Genomic DNA, 27678 nt, shown 5'->3' on the forward strand with positions numbered 1-27678 from the left:
CTTAATTAACTATTTTAATTTTTGGGTTATAGAAAATAATTAATGTGTTATTAATTTGTTTCCTTATATTTTCAAATTTTAATATGTTTTATTCAATATATATAATTCAAAATTGATATGTTTCTTTTCAAATTTATTGTTATTTTAGACAACATGGTCCACATAGGAATTAATCAAATTTTATTGTTTTTCATTGATAAAACTAAAGAAAAAGAATATTTGACCAAAATATAATTATTTCTCTATAGTTAGTGTTATCGGTATAAATTGAATTATTTATTTATTAAACATTTTGCTTGTATATATTTTAAAATTTTACTTTACAAAATATTTAATATTTACATTTTGGTATTTAATATTTTCTTTAAAAAATATTTAATATTTATATCTTTATATATAAATATTTTTAGTCACCCATAAAATATATGAATCTCACATTTAATGAATTAGTGTTAAAAGCAGTAAATGTTTACATTGTAAAATGATATTCAACAGTAATAAAATATTTACTACATATAAATAACGACAAATATTGATTTATAACTAGGGTATTCTTACTTCGCTGCGGACATAAATAATTATTTATGATCTTGAATTACAGAAACTCGTCTATAATGGGTACACAAGCCATCATAATATCCATACTTTTAGTTGTTGATGTCACACAAACTTTCATCACATCTACGATTTTAGTTGTTTAAATCAACAATTACTAATATTTCCATATAATCATTTATAATCCTACTTTAAAATAAAATAATCACATATAAAAAATTGGTATTTAATTAACAAATAATAACTAATATATATTAGTTTTAATACCTCTCCTTATACTCATTCTGGTTACTTGTTACTTGCTAGAAGTCTGTTTGATTTTATATTTTATTTGTCAATTCCAAATATATATATATATATATATATATATATATATATATATATATATATATATATATATATATATATATATATATATATATATATATATATATATATATATATATTCCAAGAAATTGAAAGAACAAGAAGAGTTCTGATACTCAATTGCTAATTGTCTCACTTCAATAAAAAATTACTCCACCATCCAATTTTAACTTTAAAACTTTGATTTTTTGCGCTGTTTCCTATGCAAAATTCCTCTCATACAATAAAACAAAACAAACTGATAATATAATTTAGGGACAACAATTGTTGACATGATACGATAAGAATACAATGAAACGAAACGAAATTGGGACGAGACTAAAATTTGAATTCTTGTTTGTGTCGTGTTCATGTTAAGTGTAAAAAACACGATGTCGTGTCATGTTGTATTTGTGTTTAAAATTCGACACGAAGTTGACACGATTGAACATTTATTTGTCGTGTTTTTCGTGTATGTCGTATTTTTCGTGTTATATATGATTAAATATTAATTAAACAAACTATTTTTTTTATTCTATTATCTTTGTTGTGTCATGTCGTGTTTTTCATTTTTTAATCGGTTCGTTTTTGTGTTTGTTAAAAAAACATGACATCGTATCGTGTCATGTTCGTGTTACATAAAACATTGTCGTGTCGTGTCGTGTCAGACAAAAACACGACACCGTGACCCAATTTGTCACCCCTAGTCTGTACCCATACACCAGAAATGACTCTTTTCTAGGTGGGTTTACTCTCACCATCTTCTTCTTGCATAGTATTTCGGCATCGTTTGCACTAAGCCAATCCATTCCCAATACGATGTCGAAATCGTTCAACTCAATGGGCAATAACTCCTCGTGGATTTTATTAATGTTCAAGTCACGATGACGATGTTTTTAATGCAATCGCTAACAGGTATGAATTTGCCACTAGCAACTTCTACAACTAGAGCATTATCAAGTTTGTCTACAGGCGATGCTAGTCTTCCACCAAATTTGTGCGATATAAAAGAGGAATTTGCTCCTGAATCAAACAATATATTCGCAGGCAATCCATTTATGAGAAAGGTACCTGTAGCGAGATCTGATGCATCCTTTGTTGGTTCCAGGGTCATTTGGAATGATCTTGCCTTTGGCCTTGGTGGAACATTAGGCCTTGCTGCCTCTTTCTTCTTTGGGCCGTCCCTAGAAATATGCCTTTCTTCATTAGATTCGAAACACACTTTGTTGAATGTGCAGTGTTGGCGTAATGCCCATACTTTCCATATTTGAAACAAGTGACTTCCTCGCCACACTTTCCAAAGTGCTTCCTTTTGCAGTTCTCATACCATCTTGCTTCGCCTCCTCCGAACTTCTTCGAACTAGACTTTGAGAACTTTCTCTTCTTGTTGGACCTTGAAGATCCTTCAAAATTCCTTTTTTCTCCAACTTCAACCTTGTTGGCGGCTCTACTCTTGATCATCTCTTTAACAAACTTAGCAACCCAGATGGCTACCTCAAAAGTAGGTTTATGGCGTACTAGCACAATATACTCCCATGGTAGTCCATTTGTATACTTATCGATTTTCGTTAGCTCGTCAGGGACAGTGTGTAAAGAAAACTCCATCTTGTCTGTGAAGGCATTGATATACTCGTTAATGGACATATTGCCCTTCTTTAGTGTCAGAACTTGATTCTCTAGTTCCAACATGTTTTGGGCTGAGCAGAACTTACGTTTGAAGTGTACCAAGAACTCTGCCCATGTTAGTTGGAGTGGCTCATTGGGGCTTAGCGTTTTCACCAAAGTGTTCCACCAGCGAACAATGCCACCCCTAAAATGACGCACTGCAAAGGTGGTTTGTAGCTTGCCCTTGCAACCACACGTTATGAAAGATAGCTCCATCTCAGATATCCAATCCATAACTCTGATTGGATCTTCTTTCCCACGGAAAGTCGATGGCTTGCAAGTCGTAAAGTCTTTGTACTTGCATCAGTTCCTTTCAATCCCTTCGTCTTGGTTATTTCTTCTAACCACTAGCAATTTAGCTTGGCCAACGGTTCTACTATAGTTTCCTTCTTCTGACTGACCCTCATTCAGTTCAAGCTGTTCAACAGGCATAGTAGGTTCATCCCTATTTTGTCGAAGTAGAAGCCTTGTCTCTTCCATCTGACGATCCAACATTATTTGAATCATTGCTTGTACTCCTTCCATAATGATTGGCTTGGGTGCAGCCGCTACCTCTGGTGCATGCTTAATCACAGGTCGCTGGTTAGCATTAGCATCTCCATTAGCGTTATCGAATCCGCTTCAGGTTCTTGCCATGTTGATCTATACACAAAAGTAGGCGAATTTAGATCTTTTTTTACGATTGACGTTTAACCCTCCTTGTCACTTCGAAAAGTTACATGCTAGTTCTAATACCATAATTATACGTTTACAATTCTGAACACATAAAGTTTCCAGATCCGGTCGGCAACAGACCATACATCCGATCAAATAATAACATATAAGGCATCTTTATAGTTATAACATAAATCATTTAGCACATAATAGCAATTTAGGCATCTTTCCTAAAATAAGCTAGTGCTCGTGTCTAAAATATAGTAGACACTCATCTCAAAATCATCGCTTAGCATTCTAAGTTTAAGTCTACAAATCCTACAAATTCCTAGTTTGCTTAAACTAATGCTCTGATACCAACTGTGATACCCCCAATTTCACAACCAGAAAAGACCGATTTGTTTATGCTTTTGTAACAACCCGGAATTTCCAGGTATTTATTTTGGATTTATTTATGGAAATTATGAGTGGACTCGGCGAGTTGGAGCCCAGACTCGCCGAGTAGGACCGCGGATTTAGGCACGGGTTCGCGTCCGAACTCGACGAGTCCAAGAGTGGACTCGGCGAGTCCACACTGTGTGGTGAAACCCTAATTTCCGGGGTTTGAGGCCTATTTAAAGGGCCTTATGGCCGTCATTTGTGCTCACCCAACCCTTAGAGAGAAACCCTTGAGTGCTTGAAAGTTTTGAGAGAGAAAGGAAGCATTCTTGACCCTTATATGTGTCAGTTAGCAAAGAAGGAGAAGGTTCTAGGCAAGAGGAAGCAAAGGAGGTTGCTATTTTGTGGATTTGAAGCTTAGATCATCAATCTAAAGGTATGATTTCGGTTTATATTTTGTTTTGTGAAGTATTATGGGATTTAGGGTTTCTTATGGTCATTTATGGGATGATTTGATGCCCAATGGTTCCCTCCTTGTGTTGAGGTTTTGGATCTGGATCCATAGAGGTCCAGAGAGCCTCACTCATCAAGCTTTATGTATAGCAATGGAGTTTATGACCTTGTGTTGTAGTATTTGAGTAAAAAACATCATATATGGTCATATAAAGATTGTATGTGCATCAAGATTGTAACTTTACGTGCTAAATAAGCTTGGAAGGACTGGATCTATGGGTTAATGGACTGGATCTCACCATATGAGCAAGTTTGAGTCATTGCATCGCACGGACTCGCCGAGTCCGAAGAACAGACTCGGCGAGTAGTATCAATGTTGCCCGATCACACAACGAGTGGTCTTGCCGAGTTGGGGAGGGTTGACTCAGTGAGTCAGGGGGAAGTCAGAGTGGACAGGTGGACTGAGTTAAGCTGGACTCGCCGAGTTGTTCTTGAGACTCGGCGAGTTGAGTCGTGGTGGCCCCACAACTCATGCCAGGTGGAACTCGTCGAGTTAGGAGGATACTCGACGTGTCAAGGGAGGATTTCAGGGAAATCAGTGTATACGCTCAGACTCGCCGAGTCGCTATAGTGCACTCGCTGAGTCCGGTCAAAGTTGACCGTTGACCAACGTTGACCTAAGTTGACTTGTTAAGAGTAGTCAACCTTAGTTGGGAAAGTGTTAATTAGAGATGTATTGTGATTTAGGAGGACTATAGCTCGGGAGATCGAGCACTAGTGATTTCAGGATTCACGACTTACCGAGACACGCGAGGTGAGTCTTCTCACTATACTTTACCTTGAGTATGTAACCAGAGTTATGTGATAGAGTATTTATATGCTATGTATGTGATGTGTTGTACTGCATTATTTCTTTGTGATTTATGTTGTGCATGTTTACAGAGTTAGAACTGAGGGTTCACAGAGTTTGGGTGCACGGACCCACAGAGTTATAGCCTCGAGTGGCTAATATGTGTTTTATGTGGTAGTTTGGGGAACTCACTAAGATTTGTGCTTACAGTGTTTGATGTTATTGTTTCAGGTACTAGTGACGACCGCGGGAAGGCGCCGGCTTGATCTGTACACACACACACGGAGTTATACATTTGTGATCTTGGGATTTTGTATTTACTTGAATTGGATAATTAGTATGGTTGTTTTATGAATATTAAGTGAATTATGTTTTATGAAAATTTGAAAATTTTGTTTTGAAATTTACGGTGTTACAATTTGGTATCAGAGCCTTGGTTTGAGGGATTCGGGTACACCTTAGGGAGTATTTGAACTCAAACTGAGGATTCGAAAAAATATTTTCAAAAGAAAATTTAACTTTTCTAAGAGTAAAAGATTTTTAGAGAAATTCAAGGAAGAAACGTGTGACAACCCGATATTTCAACTCTTTGTAATGGCCTAATAGGTCAAGTATTGTAAACATTTTTGAGTTAATAAAATTAACTTTGATAATAAAATGTCCAAAAAGTTTCTATTTAAATTCTTCTATGTTTAAATATCATTAAACCATGATCGTACGTAAAAAGAACGCCCAAATCCGACTTCGTATATTGAAGTTATGATTTTTCCAAGTTCAGCTTAGCAACAGACAGCTAAAAACTCGAAACAGAGATCGAGCGACATTTGGCCGGAATGACCTAAACGAGAATCGAAGGTCTCGACAATGGTATTTCAACGGTAAAAAGTCTGGCAAAAACCGACGTCAGATAAAGAAGTTATGAATTTTTAAAGAAATTCCTTAATCACGTCATTTTAATAGATAAATAATAAAAATAATTTCGGAATTTGCCAATGGAATCTAAACGAAAGTTGTAGATCGTAGTCTCACCTTCGCGGGGATATAAAAAACGTCGAAAACGGAGTTCGTATGAAGGAGATATGAATTTTTGAAGTTTGATAAATAATTTATATATAATTTTTATTAAAAATTCGGTATTATCCGAAGAGGAGTCAGCCTAGGGCCGAGGTACGCGCCGCGTACCCTCGTACGCCCTGCGTACTCGAGGCCACGGCCTCGGATCGTCCACGTCGCCCTATGCGAAGCTACCCGACCCGCCGTCCCATCCGACCCACCCCATCCGAAATACGTAAGCAGTGACGTCCCGTACGCGCCGCGTACGGGAGTATGCCCCGCGTACGAGGGCCTTCCAGCCCCCTATAAAAGGGGTGCGAGGGGTTCTGGAAAAATTGCTCATTCACTCTCCTTTTTCTTGCATTTTACCTCGTTTTTCGTGCTCGCACTACCCCGAAGCTCTGGTCATTTTTGCTCAAGTCCCGAGGGTCGATTTTACTCCCGAGATTCCCGAGAATCCCGAGAAAAATCCGTTTCCCGAGACGAAACTCTGCCCGGTTTTTCATCTCGCTATCTTCAAGCTTCCAAGTGAGTTCATACCCCTTTATTCAACCTTTGAAATGCTTTTAAATGTTTTAAATACTTTATGGGGGGGGGGGGGGGATACAAGTTAAACACTTATAGTTATTGCTTCGATCACATGTGATTGCATTAATCACATGTGATTAATAACTAGGAAACCAATGATTTTATCACTGTTCAAACTGTTTTACTTCAAAATGTTTCACAAACTCTTTTACTTATCAAATGCTTTTATTTAAACTTTGTTTTACTACTTATAAATTGCATGCCCATATATGTATAGATATATAAGTAATGTCTAAAGGGCTTAGGAAGGCCATCCGCCCTATTTCCTTTTCGCGCACTGAGTTGTGGTCTGGTGGGATTTCGGGTGACCATCCGAGGGTCGTTTCAATATTAGTTATATATCATATATACATGTATAGACATAAAAGTACTTCCATATTCATACTTATTAGCACATCATTAGTAAGTTACCATCGGGGTAACACGGGATCATACTACTACAATTTCTAGATCAACGAGTCAGTTCATTCAGGAGTCAATACTTATTACTAAGAGAACATATACAACGATACTAGAACAAGTAACATTATATTGCATATACACGAATACGTTAACAATTGTGATCCACTGTATGGGAGCATGTCTTAATTGTCATGACCCGAGTTGTAGCCAGAGTCTCTTGGAGGGAGAGCGTGAGTTTGCGTATAGATCTATACTGGATTGACTATCCTACACCTCGCTGCTAGCTACAGTGGGACCGATAGGTCTGCGGGTGCCAAACGTCATACCTTATTTTTCGACTATACGTTGTCGATGTTACCAGTCGATAGTATGGTGCAATTTATCACATGATACCTTAATATAAACCCGGTTTAAGGTAGTTAGTACAACAGTAGTTCCTATAAAACAAAACTACTGTACTACAATAATTTACCCATTACATTTTGGTGTTAACCTCACTTAAACTTTAATGTACAAACTATATTTTGTTAAATGATAGTTACACTTGGGAAATTACACACTTTTACATCAAACGAGCATACAAAACAGTTAAACCTTGGTAGAGGGCTACTTTAACAGAAAATATAGGTTTTTCTGAGAGATTCAAACTTTTACAAACACTTACACACATTTACAACTCATACTTGCGACAGGTTCAAACGTTTTGATAACAAACCTCGACACTAAAATACTTATGAATTCACCAGCTTAATGCTGATAAACTCTTTCAAAATAACTTGTATTCTCAGGTCATCAGTAGACAGGTACCGATGCTAGCTTTTGAGAAGATGGAGCGCATTCAAGACTCATCATACTATTTTGATTTACATTATATTTTTGGTGTCTAAAACTGTACTGAACACGCTTGTATTAAAATTTTATATTTAATGCAATGGATGATGTTGTTTGCTTATTTACAATTACTGTGTTGTGATACTTTACATGACGTCCTCCGCCCTAGAACGTTTCCGCCATTCTTGGTTTTGGGGTGTGACAGATTGGTATCAGGGCATTGTTTATAGTGAAGCAAGTATATCAACCCATAAAAGATATACTAAACTATAAACCCATTTGGGATTAAAACACTTTGACCAAGAGTCTATACTTTAAATACTAAAATAGTTAATTAAGTATACTAGTCTGCATTCATACTAAAACCAGTGTCACAACGACAAGAACAAGAGTATTACGATTGTTAAATATCACAGGTAAGCTAGGGGATGTATGGTCAGTCCTGGGAATGGCATAGCCTGATCAACTATGCTGGTCCGAGGAGTGATTAGCATATGCCCTAGAATAGTTGTGATGTGTTAACAAGTCTAAAAACTTACCAACAATGCCACAAAAAGATCAGTGGAACTTAAACTTAAAATACTATAGGTGTATTTTGTGCTATTAACTACATACATACTATATCTTTATACCTCTCTTCTCGCATAGATTTAAATGGCTGGATTCCATCACGACGACCCGTACTTTCCAAATGAAGGCAACATAGGAAGGCTCGAAGCAGAGTCTGACGATGAACACCAAATTCCGTTGGATGATCATCAAGCTGAAGGCTTCACGGATGGGTCGGACTCTGAGCCCGAAGTCAACAACCTACCTCCAGTAGGTCAACCCCAAACAACAACCCTCGACCAGCTTTTCCAGGTCCTACTCCCTTATGGGCAAACAACTTGAATCGTTGGAGTGATGAACAGGGTCAACCCTTACCATACTTTGGGGACCGAGGCTTTTACAACGTCAGCAATGGTGGCTCTGCTGACCGAGCCCTGCCTGTCATTATCCGCAGAATAGCTCGTAATGTCGAGCAAGGTCGAGCAGCCATCGACCGGGTCATGAAGATTGATGCCAACTCAGGTGTCAACACAGTCCGCATCTGCCGTCTTGAAGAAGACATGGAACGGACCCGGAGAACAAATGAAACCCTACAGCAACATCTGGTTGCCTCTCAAGCTGAAGTCATGGAACTCTGAGCTTGTCAAAGTGCTCATGAGCAACACCTTCAAGAGGTGGTCCGTCAAATGAGAGACCTCAGGGTTCTCCCGAGGAATACTCATCGCCGTTAGATGATGTCTAGTACATCATTATCTTTTGGGTTAAGGATTAGCCTTTAACATCTGGGCTCTAAGTAGCACTTGTCTGTAAAATATTCCTAACTTTCAGTACTCTAATTAGGAATCTAAGAACTGTCAAACTTTTCTATATGGTATGATGTAAGACCTACTGTTAGGTCGATTTTTCCTTGAACTTATTACATCAGTAATACCAGTATTATTGAAATCTATCTAAATTGTGGGAAAAATCTATACACTTGTGTTTTCCTACTAATATTTCTTGTTGTGATTTCAAACACTCATTCTACTGTTGGGCTATGGTTAGTTAGTCCATGTATCACTCTCACGTTGCTTACAAGATGATTCTTACCATTTTTTCTTACCTTTATAAACTTATAGCTGAAAGATGCCTCCTCGCAAATCTCCCAGGAATAATCCTGCACCACCACCTCCTCCGCCTCCAGTCATCGATACTGTAGCACTGAATGCTGCCGTAGCTGCAGCAGTGGCAACTGCCATGGCACAGTATCACTCTTCTGATGCCAGCAGAGGTGGAACCCCTGTGGAATCAATCCCGGTTGAAACCCCTGTGCGCTCAAGAGAGTGCTCTTACAAGGATTTCACCAACTGCAAGCCGAAGTCCTTTCATGGGACCGGCGGAGTCATTGCTCTCTCGCAATGGTTCAAGAAGACTGAAGCGGTCTTCGAAATTTGTTCATGCCCTGCTGCGAGCAAAGTGAAATACGCCGCATGCACCTTTGAAGGAAAGGCGCTAACATGGTGGAACGGCCATGTTAAATCTCTAACTCTTGTCGTAGCCAACTGTGACAACCCAAGTTGTCCCGTTACATTTCTCTGTTACCGTTAACGGAATTTTCCACTGTTCGAAAGTTCCGTTAATAAGAAGCCGTCAAATTTAATAAACATTTCAATTGTGTATGTTTACATGTCGTTAAGTCGTGAAAAAGGAAATAAAACACAGGACACACATTTTCATTCATTTGGAAAATGTCAAGTTTTATTATTACGACCACTAAATCGGGTGCGACCAAAAGCCCCGTTTAACGGCAGTATCGGGTAGAATTCCACTGTGCCCCGACTCAAAACCCTATATAAGGGTGAGTGGAGTCTATTGAAGACTTTTTACACTCTCTCTCTATACTCTCTCTCTAGACCCGTTTTCGCCCCGAAACCACAACCAAACGCTTCCAAATTGTAAGTCCGCTTACCCTAGCTTATTCTAAACATAGTGATTTATGTTTATAGCCCAAAAATCATCCAAGAAGGCATGGAATAAGGAGTTTACGGCCCAGGAACACTCTAGGGCCGTAAACCCCTAAAATGGTGCCAAACATGCCTCTAAACTTGTCCATAAGCTTGGGAATAATTAGGGGATATAGCCTAGGAGTGTTTAAACATTAAAAGGCATGATTTTAGGACTCGAACAAGAGTTTACGGCCCAAGCACAAGCTTAGGCCGTAAACTCCTCAAAATCATGTCAAAATGTCCCAAATGTGCACCAAACTCATCCTAGGGCTTATTACATAATTTAGGGACTTATCCTCTTGAGTTTAGACACTTGAAACACTCCAAAATGATTTAAAGAAAGGAGTTTACGGCCCAGACAAAGTTCAAGGTCGTAAACACCCTAAATCATGCCCAAAAGTTAGTTTTTGTCCCCCAAATGACCATAGCCTATCTCTATAAAATGTTAGGAAGGATCTAAGGGCTTAAACACAAGGAAAATGAGGGATTTCTTGGAGTTTATGGCCCAAGCATTTATCTAGGCCGTAAACTCCCCAAAACCCCCTCAAATGTTGGTTTTAATCACCCAAAATAGCATCAAACTTCATTAGAAATCACTAGAAAGGCATTAGGGGCTTGAAACATCACCAAACTCAATGATTTAGAGTTTACGGCCGTAAACTCCTTTAGGAGTTGTTCTTAGGCCGTAAAATCCATTATAAGGCCCTTAGGAACCTCAAATCCACTCATGCCCTTTAGGAAAAACGCTTAGAATAATTCAATGAACAAGCTAGAAGCATCAAACACCCAAGAATAGGACCTTGGGAGTTTACGGCCGTAAACTCCCTTAGGATGGGCCGTAAACTCCTTGTTTGGTCCATGTTGGTGTTTTAAATCCATTTACACACTTGATATGTGAGTATAGCAAAGTCCCACAACTGATAAGAGACCCTTAGCACCCGTAAATGCTACCCGGGACCCCAAACACTCAACCAAAAGTGTTTTCCACTCCTTTGAGTGTGTATAATTGTTTAATTAGTATATTATATGCTAATTGTATGTGAACATATGTTATCATATGTTAAAATAGGTCCTTGTGTGTGTTCAAATCCTTGCGTGACCCCGAACGCCCAATCGGCACTATCGTCGGACCTACTTACACCAGGTGAGTTCATACCCCTGAATGAACCTTTTAAATGCTTTTAAATGTTTTATAGGGGGGAATACAAGTTAAACATGCCATTTATCATGTCAATCGCATATGATTGATAACCCGCATGCACTAGATTTTACCACTTTACACTATTTTACCGAGTGGGACACTAAAATGACTTTTACCTGTTTCATAACTTTTACTTATACTGATTTATTCAAATTCATTCTAAACTGGTTTATGAAAGATCCTCTAAGGTTTTAAATGTATTTTACGAAGGAATACAATTTATGATTTTCTCTGTACATAAAGATTTTTCATTAAAGATTTCCCTTTTCGACGTATACTTTTACTTATAAAATACTGCTGCTTCACTTATACTTATTTTATACTCTGACTCGGTAACACTTTCACTTATACCTATAGTCGCTTATACTTGATGACGCTTATACTTATTCACGCTCTTACTTAGTGATACGATTTCTCCTTCACTTATACTGGATAACGACATTACTCCACTTATACTTGATAGACATTCTTACATCACTTATTGTCGTCTCTGCTTCGTGATACACTTATACTTGGTACGCTTATACTTCATGGTTCGATTATCCCACACGGTACACGTATACTTCACGACTCAGATGTTCCACTGTACTCTTATACTTCACGACTCAGATGTTCCACTGTACACTTATACTTCAGGACTCAGATGTTCCACTGTACACTTATACTTCACGACTCAGATGTTCCACTGTACACTTATACTTCACTGTATGATACACACTCAAGCGTAGTTAGATGTATGTTTATGCTTGTATAGATGCATATAAATAATGATTGAAGGACTTAGGAAGGCTTGTCCGCCCTATTTCCTTTTCTTCGTTGAGATGTGGTCTGGTGGGATCGGATGTCCATCTGAAGGTCGTTCGATTCATTAGTTATATATTATGTATACGAGCATAGACATACGAGTTTTCTTCAGTCAATTCAGTTAAGAATCTATACCTCTAGTCTACACTTACATAAGAAACCCACTCCCTCCTAGTAACACACTATCCTCTATTTGGGATGCATCTTCGGGATGCGGCCTTCTCCGTCGTCTAGTTGGTAACCAGAGTCTCCTGTAGGGAGAGCGGACATTGTGTGTATAGGCCTATACGGGATTGACAACCCCGCACCCTGACTGCTAGGTACAGTCCACGGCCTACCAAGCCAAGGGGTGACAAATGTCACATTATATAGATGCTTGTAGAGCGTCTAGAACTCTAGTCAGTATGGTTACGAGTATCCTGGGTTGCCTTATAATTCATGGTTTTAAGGTAACAGTATTTCGTCAGCGATTTACACTGTATGCTGATGTTACCTTTTTCAGAGTCACACTGTTTTGACCTTGCTAGATGTATCTTTCATTTGATACTGTCTGGGGTCTGTTATCTCTGTTTGACCTTACAAGATGTATCTTTCGTTTGATACCGTCTAGGGTCTGTTATCTCTGTTTGACCTTTCAAGATGTACCTTTCACTTGGTATCGTCTGCGGTCTGTCTTCACTGTTTTGACCTTGCGAGATGTACCTTTCATTTGGTATCGTCTGCGGTCTGTCTTCATTGTTATGACCTTGATGTACCTTCCATTTGGTATCGTCTTCGGTCTGCGTTCACTGTTTTAGACCTTACCAGTTGTACCTTTCATTTGGTACCTTCTGGGGTCTGTTTCTCCATTTGTTAGACTAAACCAGGCGTGTCGTTAGTTCGATACTTTCCTGGAGTCTATGACTCTTTTGCCTTAGTCAGCAGTCCTCACTGCTGAGGCATATGTTATTCCCTGATGCCTCTGCTTTCTTTAATAATCAAATTCAGTATTTTGATATTATTAGCAATTAAGGGAAACTTCTTCTTACCACATTACACTGACCAGTCTTGGTAGAAGGCTGCTTTTATTAAAGAAAATATAGGATTTTCTGGAAAGAACACTAATACACTGAAATCACTTAAACTACTGCTTTATAAAGTTATTTGACTAAATGACACTAAATACTTATGAACTCACCAGCATTGTAAAAATGCTGATACTCGCTTTTCAAATAACTTGTATTCTCAGGTTAGCATTAGACAGGTACATCCCCGGAGCTGTTGATGAAGATAGCTTTGTACCATGTTGCATTTATTCTATTACTTGTATTACTTTAAATTGTTGTAATGTAACCTTGTAAAGCTATTACTATTAATGCAATGTTTTGTTGTACTTGATTTACTATAATGCATGTGTTGTGATACTTGACATGACGTCATCCACCCCAGAACGTTTCCGCCATTTCGGTTTTGGGGTGTGACAGATTGGTATCAGAGCATTGTTTATAGTGAGCTAAGTATATCAATTCATAAAAGATATACAGCCTATAAATACAAAAGGGATAAAACACTCTGACCAAGAATTATACTTTAAAATATAACCATATTTTACCAAAGTATAATAACATCCGGAATCTAAGCACTCGAACACAAGTATCACAAGAAGAACAAGAATAAAAGTCTTTGGATGTTGAGCACTACAGACAAATCTGGGCGGTTATGTAATCGTACGCTGGAATAAATGTAACCTGATCAACTACCTTTATTCGAGATGCGATGAACGTGTGCTCAGGAGTGATTGTGGTGTGCAACAGGTCTGAAACTTACCAACTAGGATTTGCTAGAGCCAAACATAAAGTTAAAATACTATAGGAGTATTTTAGAGCGCTAAAAGATTCACACTAATCCCAGAATGACATTCAGAAGATGAGAAAACAAACAAAAATTAAAATACCATACAGGTATTTAGAATACATAGATAACCTGGTGTGAGAACTAAAAGATCCTTATTGATATACCTACAGCTAGAGAGGGTATACTTCCAAGGTTATATATAATAAGGATCCCATAGGCTAAGAATGTGTGGTTTCGCTCTATTTCCTTTTCCTCGTTGGGATGTGGTTCTAGAGTAGTATCACATATTCGAAGGCCTATCGGATCTAAGCTATATATGATTTGTATACCCTGTGTAATGGTAGCAGGACTCGATGTGGATCATCCAGTGAAATGTTAATAATCTATTAGGATTCTTTAGACATTTCCATTCTCGTACGAACCGTGTAGAAAACCCTACCCACTTCAGTGCATAACAGAAGAGTTGATTCCAACCCCGAAGAAGTTCATTCAGAAGATTTCCTGTTCGGAAATAAATGAACTGGGTCGACACTATTGAAAACACCAAGTGCCCATATTCTTTTAAGGGACTTCAGTGGGGAATTCGCCTAAACTTCGGAGATTCCCAGTCATCCATCATGAAGTGATGACACCCATAGTCGGAGTCAGAAGGAAGGCGGAGTAGAAATTCAATATGTCCATACGAGAAGAGAACCCTAGGAAACTACCCAAAGGAAACCAACGTCGATTCCAGTCAAAGATTACGAGGCAGACCGAGGGAGCCAGCACATGGAACCCGAGAATTGTCTTTTCCTCGCGTTGTCACGCTAATACACCCATAAAATAATACAATTTAGTGAGTTAGTGGTTACACTGCTCACGCTATGTGTTAGGTAAATCGCCTTGTTCCCGTTGCCAGTAATACGCTTAGAGCGGATCCCCACACCTCTGTGAGATTGTTTAGCCATAAGCCCTCATGAGCCTCTCTTTCCGCAGCTTCGTTCCGAACTATTCTCAAATCTCTCCAGACCGGAGAGTGAAACCTTTCTCAGTATAAAGGTAACTTAGTAGGAACGACTCGCATCTTATGGCCTTTTTCCGATATTCATACACCCACTTCGATTACCAGGACTACATCATAGGGATGTAGGTCGACACTCAGACAACCAATACCCGAGGCACAGGAAAAATATTATGCCTAATACGTTCAGGACAGAAACGTCCAGGGTTAACCATTGTCTCTCATTACCTTGTATTCCTTTCCGTGTAGGAAAAACCATGCCACCGAAGAAGCGTAACCAATCCACAAGCAAGAAACCTACTCTCCTATTTGATGAAGCTACGTTCCAAGCTGCAGTTTCAGCAGCCGTAGCAGCTGTCATGGCTCACCTGAATGCTAACAACGCCAATGTTAGCAAGGTGCCCGTTGGAAATTCCAATCCTGACAATGGACAACATCAACCCACACTTCGATACTCAGTCACCCACGAACCTCAACCGAACCCACTAAAGAGGAAACTCAAGATAGAGAAGGGAAGTACCTCGGCTCAAGGACCTTCCGAAGGGAAACGAGCTGAGGCAGTCTGTACCCCTGTCAAACCTTCCCTCCCGACTCCAAGAAGACCGTATCTAGGAGACCTTCCCCACTGCAGCAGGTGCAGCTACCATCATCATGGTGCCTGCCGAGAACTCTATTGTGCTAGGTGCCACATGAAGGGGCATACTGCTCGTGTATGCAGAACTCCGGTGGAACGTATTGCATCAATCACCAATGCGGCGGCCACACAGGTTTGCCGCCTATGTGGCGAGTTTGGACACTTCAAGAAGGATTGCCCAACCGAATGGAAAGACAAAGACACAGAAGGAGCCTGTCACTACTGCTTAGGGAGAAACGTCAAGGAACTCGGTAGATTTTGGTACGACTCTCGATCTCAGATAACTAAGCTAAGAACAATAAAAGACTAATTCAAATGCAAATTCTTTCCAGTAAGGCGAAAGTCGCAGCACTGTTATAAAATTAAAAATTCATTAGGTAAAACTATAGTGGCTAAACATATACGTTACGGCCATGTATATTTAAGATGGACAGACCTAGAGTGAGCGAGTGCCGCCTCATCTCCTGTTCCTCGTTTGGTTGTGGATTTAGGGCGGGGTCGCTCAGTCAACAGTCCTCCCCACCTTAAATATACATGACTAGTATATGTGAGGCGATTATAAAAATGCCTCATGAGAATCCGTTCATGAAAAGATACTCTATTCGAAAACACTTAGAACTCTCTATAGTTCCGCGTCGACTCTATCGGTCCAAGTATCCGTGGTAGTGATACGTAGGACGAAACCCGAGACGCCTCGAACTGGTGTGCCTGTTCGGCACATGACTCTATCGATCTTCACTTTATATCATGTCGGAGTGTGCCAACTTCGACGACTCTATTGATCATGGTTTGATTTCGTGTAACCGTGTGTAAATCCTTAAGTTCTGTGTAAAAAGAACTTTCTCCATAGCCATATCGACAAGTAAAGGTTCTTCCGAACCTGAGCCTAACACAAATAAACCAACTTAATACGATCCGTCAATCGTCCCTCTTATCTCAAACCTTCCGAAGCACCCAAGGGAAGATACCATACACTGTTGACCGACCCCTCGTAGTCAGATGAACACCGAAGTGAAACACACTACAAGATACTCTAGAAGACGACATCCGACCGAAGCATACTCCGTATAATTTCCCCGAGAGACCCTTCGCACCTCGCACATTAGGTTCGTGAACCTAGAGAATAGAACTCATGAGACTGACCGCTATAATCAGGTATATGCATAAGGGCGGCATATAATTGAGATCAAAAAGATTAAAGGTGTGTGTTTCCTCCATATTCCCTGTTCCTCGTTGGGTTGTGGGTTTGGGGTGGAGTCGCACAGCTGAACGTCCCGCCGACCTCAACTGTATACTGCTCGCATACACGTGGTATTTGCGGTTAGGCTTAGTATGAGCTCTACCACGGACCTCTTAGCAAAACACCTTCACCATATTCCATAACATAGGAGCCGAAGTCAAGAAAATCACTACGGGTTGAACTCTTAAAAGTTCCGAGTGAGAAGACTCTATACTCACTAGATTTAACCTAGACCGAGAAAACCCAGAATCTCCGGATGAGTAGTTGCAGTATATGCCCGCACTACTCCGGCACTTCGTCCACCTCGTTATAGACAAGTGGTGCCTATCATCCTCCACCCTATTGGATGGAGGAAATCGTCTTCGCCCTGTAGACGATGGAATACATTCTCCGAAGAGGACACTAGAATGTCGAGAACCCACAGGATGACCTTCGCAGCCAAGAATACTTGATCAAAGTGCAATAGTAGTTGCATTGAACCTCGTGACCCAAATCCCGAAGGGATTATAGACTTGACACCAGCCCTGGTTTTAGTCGAAGGGTAATGCAGGAACATACACTTTCCACGCTAGAATAAACCACAGTCTTAGAGATTCATTGGACTGTTAGGTGTTCCACGAGTACAATCTTGCGCACAGATAGTAGAACCACCGCCCGAGATAGTCCAACGCTCGTCTAGTGAAGCCCTATCTCTCCGAACCTCAGGGTTTCTGTATCTCGAAATTCTTAAGTGCAGGTTCATTTTGCACAAACGCGAGATAGACACTCTATATAGCAAACCGATAACCATAGTCACGCAACCCACTCGACAAATCTAGAAAGTCTCTATCAGCCAGTTGAAAGAAAACACGAAACCGAAGACCACCTGAGCTTCCTAAGGACTAACCTGAAGGACTACACATCCAGTACAAGTGAGAACGTTAGGAACTTCGTAATGGCGATCACGCCAGTGTTGATCTTGCCATAGAAGTACACTATGTTCTTAGTACTGAAAAGCTCTACTCCTTTCCGAGAGCTTAGGACCATCCGAGAATCCTCATGGAGACATGGTCCGACCCTTTTCAGGCCGCTACTACTTTCGGATATACCAAAAGGTTCACATTCGATCGATTCACTTCTTAGACTTGATACGTGAATTCCCGACAACACTCTTTGTACCTCACTCATCTTGATAGAATCCATCGAGAACCCTAACCTTGTAGATACACCAGTTGGAACCTACTAGCTACACGAGACGGAACCCGCATCCCGTACGCGAGGGTCTGTTGAAATGACAAACACAGACCAGAGATCACTTGGGGATGCAAGGACAACCACATAGGAAGTACTCTCTTACCTCTAATTGGCCATTTATACCTACTTCCTTGCCTAGATCTGAATTTCGGGATGAAATTCCCTCTAACGGGGGGATGATGTGACAACCCAAGTTGTCCCGTTACATTTCTCAGTTACCGTTAACGGAATTTTCCACTGTTCGAAAGTTCCGTTAATAAGAAGCCGTCAAATTTAATAAAAATTTCAATTGTGTATGTTTACATGTCGTTAAGTCGTGAAAAAGGAAATAAAACACAGGACACACATTTTCATTCATTTGGAAAATGTCAAGTTTTATTATTACGACCACTAAATCGGGTGCGACCAAAAGCCCCGTTTAACGGCAGTATCGGGTAGAATTCCACTGTGCCCCGACTCAAAATCCTATATAAGGGTGAGTGGAGTCTATTGAAGACTTTTTACACTCTCTCTCTATACTCTCTCTCTAGACCCGTTTTCGCCCCGAAACCACAACCAAACGCTTCCAAATTGTAAGTCCGCTTACCCTAGCTTATTCTAAACATAGTGATTTATGTTTATAGCCCAAAAATCATCCAAGAAGGCATGGAATAAGGAGTTTACGGCCCAGGAACACTCTAGGGCCGTAAACCCCTAAAATGGTGCCAAACATGCCTCTAAACTTGTCCATAAGCTTGGGAATAATTAGGGGATATAGCCTAGGAGTGTTTAAACATTAAAAGGCATGATTTTAGGACTCAAACAAGAGTTTACGGCCCAAGCACAAGCTTAGGCCGTAAACTCCTCAAAATCATGTCAAAATGTCCCAAATGTGCACCAAACTCATCCTAGGGCTTATTACATAATTTAGGGACTTATCCTCTTGAGTTTAGACACTTGAAACACTCCAAAATGATTTAAAGAAAGGAGTTTACGGCCCAGACAAAGGTCAAGGCCGTAAACACCCTAAATCATGCCCAAAAGTTAGTTTTTGTCCCCCAAATGACCATAGCCTATCTCTATAAAATGTTAGGAAGGATCTAAGGGCTTAAACACAAGGAAAATGAGGGATTTCTTGGAGTTTATGGCCCAAGCATTTATCTAGGCCGTAAACTCCCCAAAACCCCCTCAAATGTTGGTTTTAATCACCCAAAATAGCATCAAACTTCATTAGAAATCACTAGAAAGGCATTAGGGGCTTGAAACATCACCAAACTCAATGATTTAGAGTTTACGGCCGTAAACTCCTTTAGGAGTTGTTCTTAGGCCGTAAACTCCATTATAAGGCCCTTAGGAACCTCAAATCCACTCATGCCCTTTAGGAAAAATGCTTAGAATAATTCAATGAACAAGCTAGAAGCATCAAACACCCAAGAATAGGACCTTGGGAGTTTACGGCCGTAAACTCCCTTAGGATGGGCCGTAAACTCCTTGTTTGGTCCATGTTGGTGTTTTAAATCCATTTACACACTTGATATGTGAGTATAGCAAAGTCCCACAACTGATAAGAGACCCTTAGCACCCGTAAATGCTACCCGGGACCCCAAACACTCAACCAAAAGTGTTTTCCACTCCTTTGAGTGTGTATAATTGTTTAATTAGTATATTATATGCTAATTGTATGTGAACATATGTTATCATATGTTAAAATAGGTCCTTGTGTGTGTTCAAATCCTTGCGTGACCCCGAACGCCCAATCGGCACTATCGTCGGACCTACTTACACCAGGTGAGTTCATACCCCTGAATGAACCTTTTAAATGCTTTTAAATGTTTTATAGGGGGGAATACAAGTTAAACATGCCATTTATCATGTCAATCGCATATGATTGATAACCCGCATGCACTAGATTTTACCACTTTACACTATTTTACCGAGTGGGACACTAAAATGACTTTTACCTGTTTCATAACTTTTACTTATACTGATTTATTCAAATTCATTCTAAACTGGTTTATGAAAGATCCTCTAAGGTTTTAAATGTATTTTACGAAGGAATACAATTTATGATTTTCTCTGTACATAAAGATTTTTCATTAAAGATTTCCCTTTTCGACGTATACTTTTACTTATAAAATACTGCTGCTTCACTTATACTTATTTTATACTCTGACTCGGTAACACTTTCACTTATACCTATAGTCGCTTATACTTGATGACGCTTATACTTATTCACGCTCTTACTTAGTGATACGATTTCTCCTTCACTTATACTGGATAACGACTTTACTCCACTTATACTTGATAGACATTCTTACATCACTTATTGTCGTCTCTGCTTCGTGATACACTTATACTTGGTACGCTTATACTTCATGGTTCGATTATCCCACACGGTACACGTATACTTCACGACTCAGATGTTCCACTGTACTCTTATACTTCACGACTTAGATGTTCCACTGTACACTTATATTTCAGGACTCAGATATTCCACTGTACACTTATACTTCACGACTCAGATGTTCCACTGTACACTTATACTTCACTGTACACTTACACTTATACTTCGTTGAGATGTGGTCTGGTGGGATCGGATGTCCATCTGAAGGTCGTTCGATTCATTAGTTATATATTATGTATACGAGCATAGACATACGAGTTTTCTTCAGTCAATTCAGTTAAGAATCTATACCTCTAGTCTACACTTACATAAGAAACCCACTCCCTCCTAGTAACACACTATCCTCTATTTGGGATGCATCTTCGGGACGCGGCCTTCTCCGTCGTCTAGTTGGTAACCAGAGTCTCCTGTAGGGAGAGCGGACATTGTGTGTATAGGCCTATACGAGATTGACAACCCCGCACCCTGACTGCTAGCTACAGTCCACGGCCTACCAAGCCAAGGGGTGACAAATGTCACATTATATAGATGCTTGTAGAGCGTCTAGAACTCTAGTCAGTATGGTTACGAGTATCCTGGGTTGCCTTATAATTCATGGTTTTAAGGTAACAGTATTTCGTCAGCGATTTACACTGTATGCTGATGTTACCTTTTTCAGAGTCACACTGTTTTGACCTTGCTAGATGTATCTTTCATTTGATACCGTCTGGGGTCTGTTATCTCTGTTTGACCTTACAAGATGTATCTTTCGTTTGATACCGTATGGGGTCTGTTATCTCTGTTTGACCTTTCAAGATGTACCTTTCACTTGGTATCGTCTGCGGTCTGTCTTCACTGTTTTGACCTTGCGAGATGTACCTTTCATTTGGTATCGTCTGCGGTCTGTCTTCATTGTTATGACCTTGCAAGATGTACCTTCCATTTGGTATCGTCTTCGGTCTGCGTTCACTGTTTTAGACCTTACCAGTTGTACCTTTCATTTGGTACCTTCTGGGGTCTGTTTCTCCATTTGTTAGACTAAACCAGGCGTGTCGTTAGTTCGATACTTTCCTGGAGTCTATGACTCTTTTGCCTTAGTCAGCAGTCCTCACTGCTGAGGCATATGTTATTCCCTGATGCCTCTGCTTTCTTTAATAATCAAATTCAGTATTTTGATATTATTAGCAATTAAGGGAAACTTCTTCTTACCACATTACACTGACCAGTCTTGGTAGAAGGCTGCTTTTATTAAAGAAAATATAGGATTTTCTGGAAAGAACACTAATACACTGAAATCACTTAAACTACTGCTTTATAAAGTTATTTGACTAAATGACACTAAATACTTATGAACTCACCAGCATTGTAAAAATGTTGATACTCGCTTTTCAAATAACTTGTATTCTCAGGTTAGCATTAGAGAGGTACATCCCCGGAGCTGTTGATGAAGATAGCTTTGTACCATGTTGTATTTATTCTATTACTTGTATTACTTTAAATTGTTGTAATGTAACCTTGTAAAACTATTACTATTAATGCAATGTTTTGTTGTACTTGATTTACTATAATGCATGTGTTGTGATACTTGACATGACGTCATCCACCCCAGAACGTTTCCTCCATTTCGGTTTTGGGGTGTGACACCAACGACATAGGCTGGGAAACGATGAAAGACCTCATGATTGAGGAATACTGCCCGAGGGACGAGATCCAGAAACTAGAGCAGGAGCTTTGGAGCCTGACCATGAAGGGCACCAACATTGTCGCTTACACCGCCAGATTCAGCGAACTGGTGGCCCTCTGCCCTAATATGGTTCCCACTGAAGGGAAAAAGATCGAAAGGTAGATATGGGGGCTTGTGCCTCCGTATCAGGGGAATGTTCTAGCATCAAACCCCGCTACCTTCGACAGTGCCAAATGATTGGCACAACGACTCATTGACCATGGAGTCAAAACCCCTGCAACCACAACCACCCTAGCCATCCCGGAACTCTCCAAACCCGCTGATACTAAGCGGAAATTCTGGGATGAAAAGAAGCAACAGGCTGCCAAAAAGCATCAAATTGTGGCAATACATGCCGCAATAACCCCTGCTGCTGCTACTACTACTCCGGTGGGTGGGTATGCTGGAAGTTCGCCCAAGTGCAACAAATGCAACTACCACCACAATGGCCCCTGCCATGAAATGCAGTGCTCTAACTGCCACAGGAAAGGACACACAGTCCGTTTCTGTAAATCCCTGGCGAGACCGATCGCCCAAGTCCTCGGCTCTGGCGCGAGCCCGACCTGCTATGGAATGGCGAAACAGGCCACTATAAGAGGGACTGCCCCAAGGCGAAAAATGCTGGCGGAGCAGGGAGGGTACTAGCGATAGGCCACGGGGAAGCAGTTGCTGACCCGATAGTGGTGACTGGTACGTTCCTCCTCGATGACTCCTATGCATGCATTCTATTCGATAGTGGAGCGGAGCGAAGCTTCGTAAACCATAAATTTACTCGCATGCTTAATCAACCACCGCACACACTCAAAGAACTATTCACAGTAGAAATGACTAATGGAAAAACTGAAAGTACGAGTAGCATATACTTAGGTTGTACCCTAACTCTAGATAACCATTCATTCCCAATCGACCTCATGCCAGTCTCAATAAAAAGTTTCGACGTTATCATTGGCATGGATTGGTTAAGCCTTCATCGCGCCGACATCATGTGCTACGAGAAACCAGTCCGTTTAAACCTTCCGTCTAACGAAACTCTTATAGTCTACGGCGACAAACCCGGTGTAAGTCTTCGCATCATATCAAGTATTCAAGCATAGAAGTATCTGCGTAAGGAATACCATGCATTCCTTTCTCACGTCGTCGACACGAGCCTCAAAACGAAAGAACTAAAGAACATCCCTGTAGTGAGCGACTTCCCCGACATTTTCCCAGAAGAACTACCCGGGTTACCTCCGCAACGACAGGTCGAGTTCAGAATCGACTTAGTCCCAGGAGCTACCCCAGTAGCCAAGTTGCCCTACCGCTTAGCACCAACTGAGATGCAGGAACTCTCTGGTCAACTTGACGAACTGCTCAGCAAGGGCTTTATAAGACCGAGTTTCTCACCTTGGGGAGCACCGGTCTTGTTCGTTAAGAAGAAAGACGGATCATTTCATATGTGTATTGACTACAGAGAACTCAACAAACTGACGGTCAAGAATCGTTACCCTCTGCCTCGCATCGACGATCTATTTGACCAACTGCAAGGGGCGAACTATTTTTCTAAGATTGATCTGAGATCCGGATATCACCAGTTATGAGTGCTAGCGGAGGATGTTCCAAAGACAGCCTTCCGAACTCTATACGGACACTACGAGTTCGTGGTGATGCCATTCGGATTGACCAATGCGCCAACAGTCTTCATGGATCTGATGAATAGAGTATGCCGACCTTTTTTGGATCAGTTCGTCATCGTTTTCATTGATGACATCCTGATCTACTCCCGAAGTAAGAAAGAGCATGGCGATCACCTGCGACAAGTTCTAGAGACATTACGAAAAGAGAAGCTTTATGCGAAGTTCTCGAAATGTGAATTTTGGATCCGGAGAGTCGAATTCTTAGGACACGTGGTAAGCGAAGAGGGAATCCACGTGGACCCATCCAAAATTAAAGCCATTGAGAACTGGTCAGCACCTAAGATGCCTACAGAAATTCACCAATTTCTAGGTCTCGCTGGCTACTACCGCAGATTCATTCAGAACTTCTCTCGAATAGCGAAACCTCTTACGACCCTAACCCAGAAAGGCGTGGCCTTTGACTGGGAAGAGAAACAAGAAAGAGCGTTCCAAACACTCAAACGAGCCTTGTGCACCGCACCAATACTATCCCTTCCCGAAGGAATAGAAGACTTCGTAGTCTATTGCGATGCATCGAATCAAGGGCTCGGATGTGTCTTGATGCAGCAAGGTAAGGTCATCGCCTACGCCTCGAGACAGTTGAAGACACACGAGGTTAACTATACGACCCACGATCTTGAACTAAGAGCAGTGGTGTTTGCTCTGAAGATCTGGAGAAATTACTTGTATGGAACGAAGAGCACTATCTTTACCGACCACAAGAGTTTACAACACATTTTCGATCAAAAGGAGCTCAACATGAGACAACGACGGTGGGTCGAGCTACTCAGTGATTACAAATGCGATATTCGTTATCATCCTGGTAAATCCAACGTAGTAGCAGACGCCCTAAGTCGGAAGGAATATTCTGGTCGCAAAATCAAGTCATTGTCAATAACCATCCATTCACACTTGATTAATCAAATTCAGGCGGCCCAACTTGAAGCCATGAAACCTGAAAAGGTGACAAGTGAATCCCTCAGAGGAATGGACAAGAATTTAGAAGTCAAGGGTGACGGAGCCTTATATTTCATGGATCGGATCTGGACACCGAAACACGGTGGTTTCCGAGACTTGGTCATGACCGAGGCGCACAACTCTCGGTATTTCGTTCACCCAGGTTCAGATAAGATGTATCTGGATCTTAAAAAGCTATACTGGTGGCCTAATATGAAAGCAGAGATTGCAACCTTCGTGAGTAAATGCCTTACTTGCGCAAAGGTTAAGGTCGAGTACCAGAAGCCCTCTGGTTTATTGCAACAACCAGAGATCCCGGAATGGAAGTGGAAGCGGATCACTATGGATTTCATAACCAAGTTGCCCAAGACAATGGGTGGACTTGACACCATATGGGTCATCGTTGATAGATTAACCAAGTCTGCACACTTCCTGCCTATCAAAGAAACCGACAAGATGGAGAAACTTACGAGAACATACATTAGGGAAATCGTACGGCTACATGGTGTACCTATGTCCATTATCTCTGATAGAGATAGTAGGTTTACTCAAGATTTTGGCAATCACTACAACATTCCCTAGGAACAAGGCTAGACATGAGCACAACCTACCATCCTCAGACCGACGGACAGAGTGAGAGGACCATCCAAACACTGGAAGATATGTTGCGAGCCTGCGTGATTGACTTTGGGACGGCATGGGATACTCATTTACCCCTTGTCGAGTTTTCCTATAATAACAGTTATCACACGAGCATCAAGGCTGCTCCATTTGAAGCCCTCTACGGCCGAAAGTGCAGATCCCCTCTGTGCTGGGCTGAGGTGGGTGATACCCAACTAGCAAGGGGGAAAGCTTCCGACATTACTCTTACCGGTCCGGAAATCATCCGGGAAACAACAGAGAAGATCGTTCAGATCCGTGAACGATTGAAAGCCTCTAGAGACCGACAGAAGAGCTACGCAGATAAATGAAGGAAACCTTTGGAATTTCAGGTGGGAGACCGAGTCCTTCTCAAAGTCTCACCCTGGAAGGGCTTGATACGCTTCGGCAAGCGTGGGAAGCTTAATCCGAGGTACATAGGGCCTTTCGAAATTCTTGCAAGAGTCGGCCCCGTAGCTTACAAACTCGATCTACCAGGCGCACTACGTAACGTACATTCTACATTCCACGTATCTAACTTGAAAAAGTGTCTATCCGACGAGACTCTCATAATGCCACTCGACGAGATCGAGATCAACGAGAGCCTCAATTTTGTGGAAGAACCAGTAGAAATCATGGACCGAGAGGTCAAGCAAACAAAACAAAGTCGCATACCCATCGTGAAGGTTCGCTGGAACGCTAAGCGGGGACCTGAATTCACATGGGAACGTGAAGATCAGATGCAACGCAAGTACCCACATCTGTTTCCCTAATCCACGAGTGTTTTCTTACCTTGAATTTCAGGATGAAATTCCCTCTAACGGGGGGATGATGTGACAACCCGATATTTCAACTCTTTGTAATGGCCTAATAGGTCAAGTATTGTAAACATTTTTGAGTTAATAAAATTAACTTTGATAATAAAATGTCCAAAAAGTTTCTATTTAAATTCTTCTATGTTTAAATATCATTAAACCATGATCGTACGTAAAAAGAACGCCCAAATCCGACTTCGTATATTGAAGTTATGATTTTTCCAAGTTCAGCTTAGCAACAGACAGCTAAAAACTCGAAACGGAGATCGAGCGACATTTGGCCGGAATGACCTAAACGTGAATCGAAGGTCTCGACAATGGTATTTCAATGGTAAAAAGTCTGGCAAAAACCGACGTCAGATAAAAAAGTTATGAATTTTTAAAGAAATTCCTTAATCACGTCATTTTAATAAATAAATAATAAAAATAATTTCGGAATTTGCCAACGGATCTAAACGAAAGTTGTAGATCGTAGTCTCACCTTCGGGGGGATATAAAGAACGTCGAAAACGGAGTTCGTATGAAGGAGATATGAATTTTTGAAGTTTGATAAATAATTTATATATAATTTTTATTAAAAATTCGGTATTATCCGAAGAGGAGTCAGCCTAGGGCCGAGGTACGCACCGCGTACCCTTGTACGCCCTGCGTACTCGAGGCCACGGCCTCGGATCGTCCATGTCGCCCTATGCGAAGCTACCCGACCCGCCGTCCCATCCGAACCGCCCCATCCGAAATACGTAAGCAGTGACGTCCCGTATGCGCCGCGTAGGGGAGTACGCCCCGCGTACGAGGGCCTTCCAGCCCCCTATAAAAGGGGTGCGAGGGGTTCTGGAAAAATTGCTCATTCACTCTCCTTTTTCTTGCGTTTTACCTCGTTTTCCGTGCTCGCACTACCTCGAAGCCCTGGTCATTTTTTCAAGTCCCGAGGGTCGATTTTACTCCCGAGATTCCCGAGAATCCCGAGAAAAATCCGTTTCCCGAGACGAAACTCTGCCCGGTTTTTGATCTCGCTATCTTCAAGCTTCCAAGTGAGTTCATACCCTTTTATTCAACCTTTGAAATGCTTTTAAATGTTTTAAATACTTTAGGGGGGGGGGGGGAATACAAGTTAAACACTTATAATTATTGCTTCGATCACATGTGATTGCATTAATCACATGTGATTAATAACTAGGAAACCAATGATTTTATCACTGTTCAAACTGTTTTACTTCAAAATGTTTCACAAACTCTTTTACTTATCAAATGCTTTTATTTAAACTTTGTTTTACTAC

Source organism: Lactuca saligna, chromosome 3 (assembly GCF_052625555.1).
Source record: "Lactuca saligna cultivar CGN05327 chromosome 3, ASM5262555v1, whole genome shotgun sequence".
NCBI classification, from domain to species: Eukaryota; Viridiplantae; Streptophyta; class Magnoliopsida; order Asterales; family Asteraceae; genus Lactuca; species Lactuca saligna.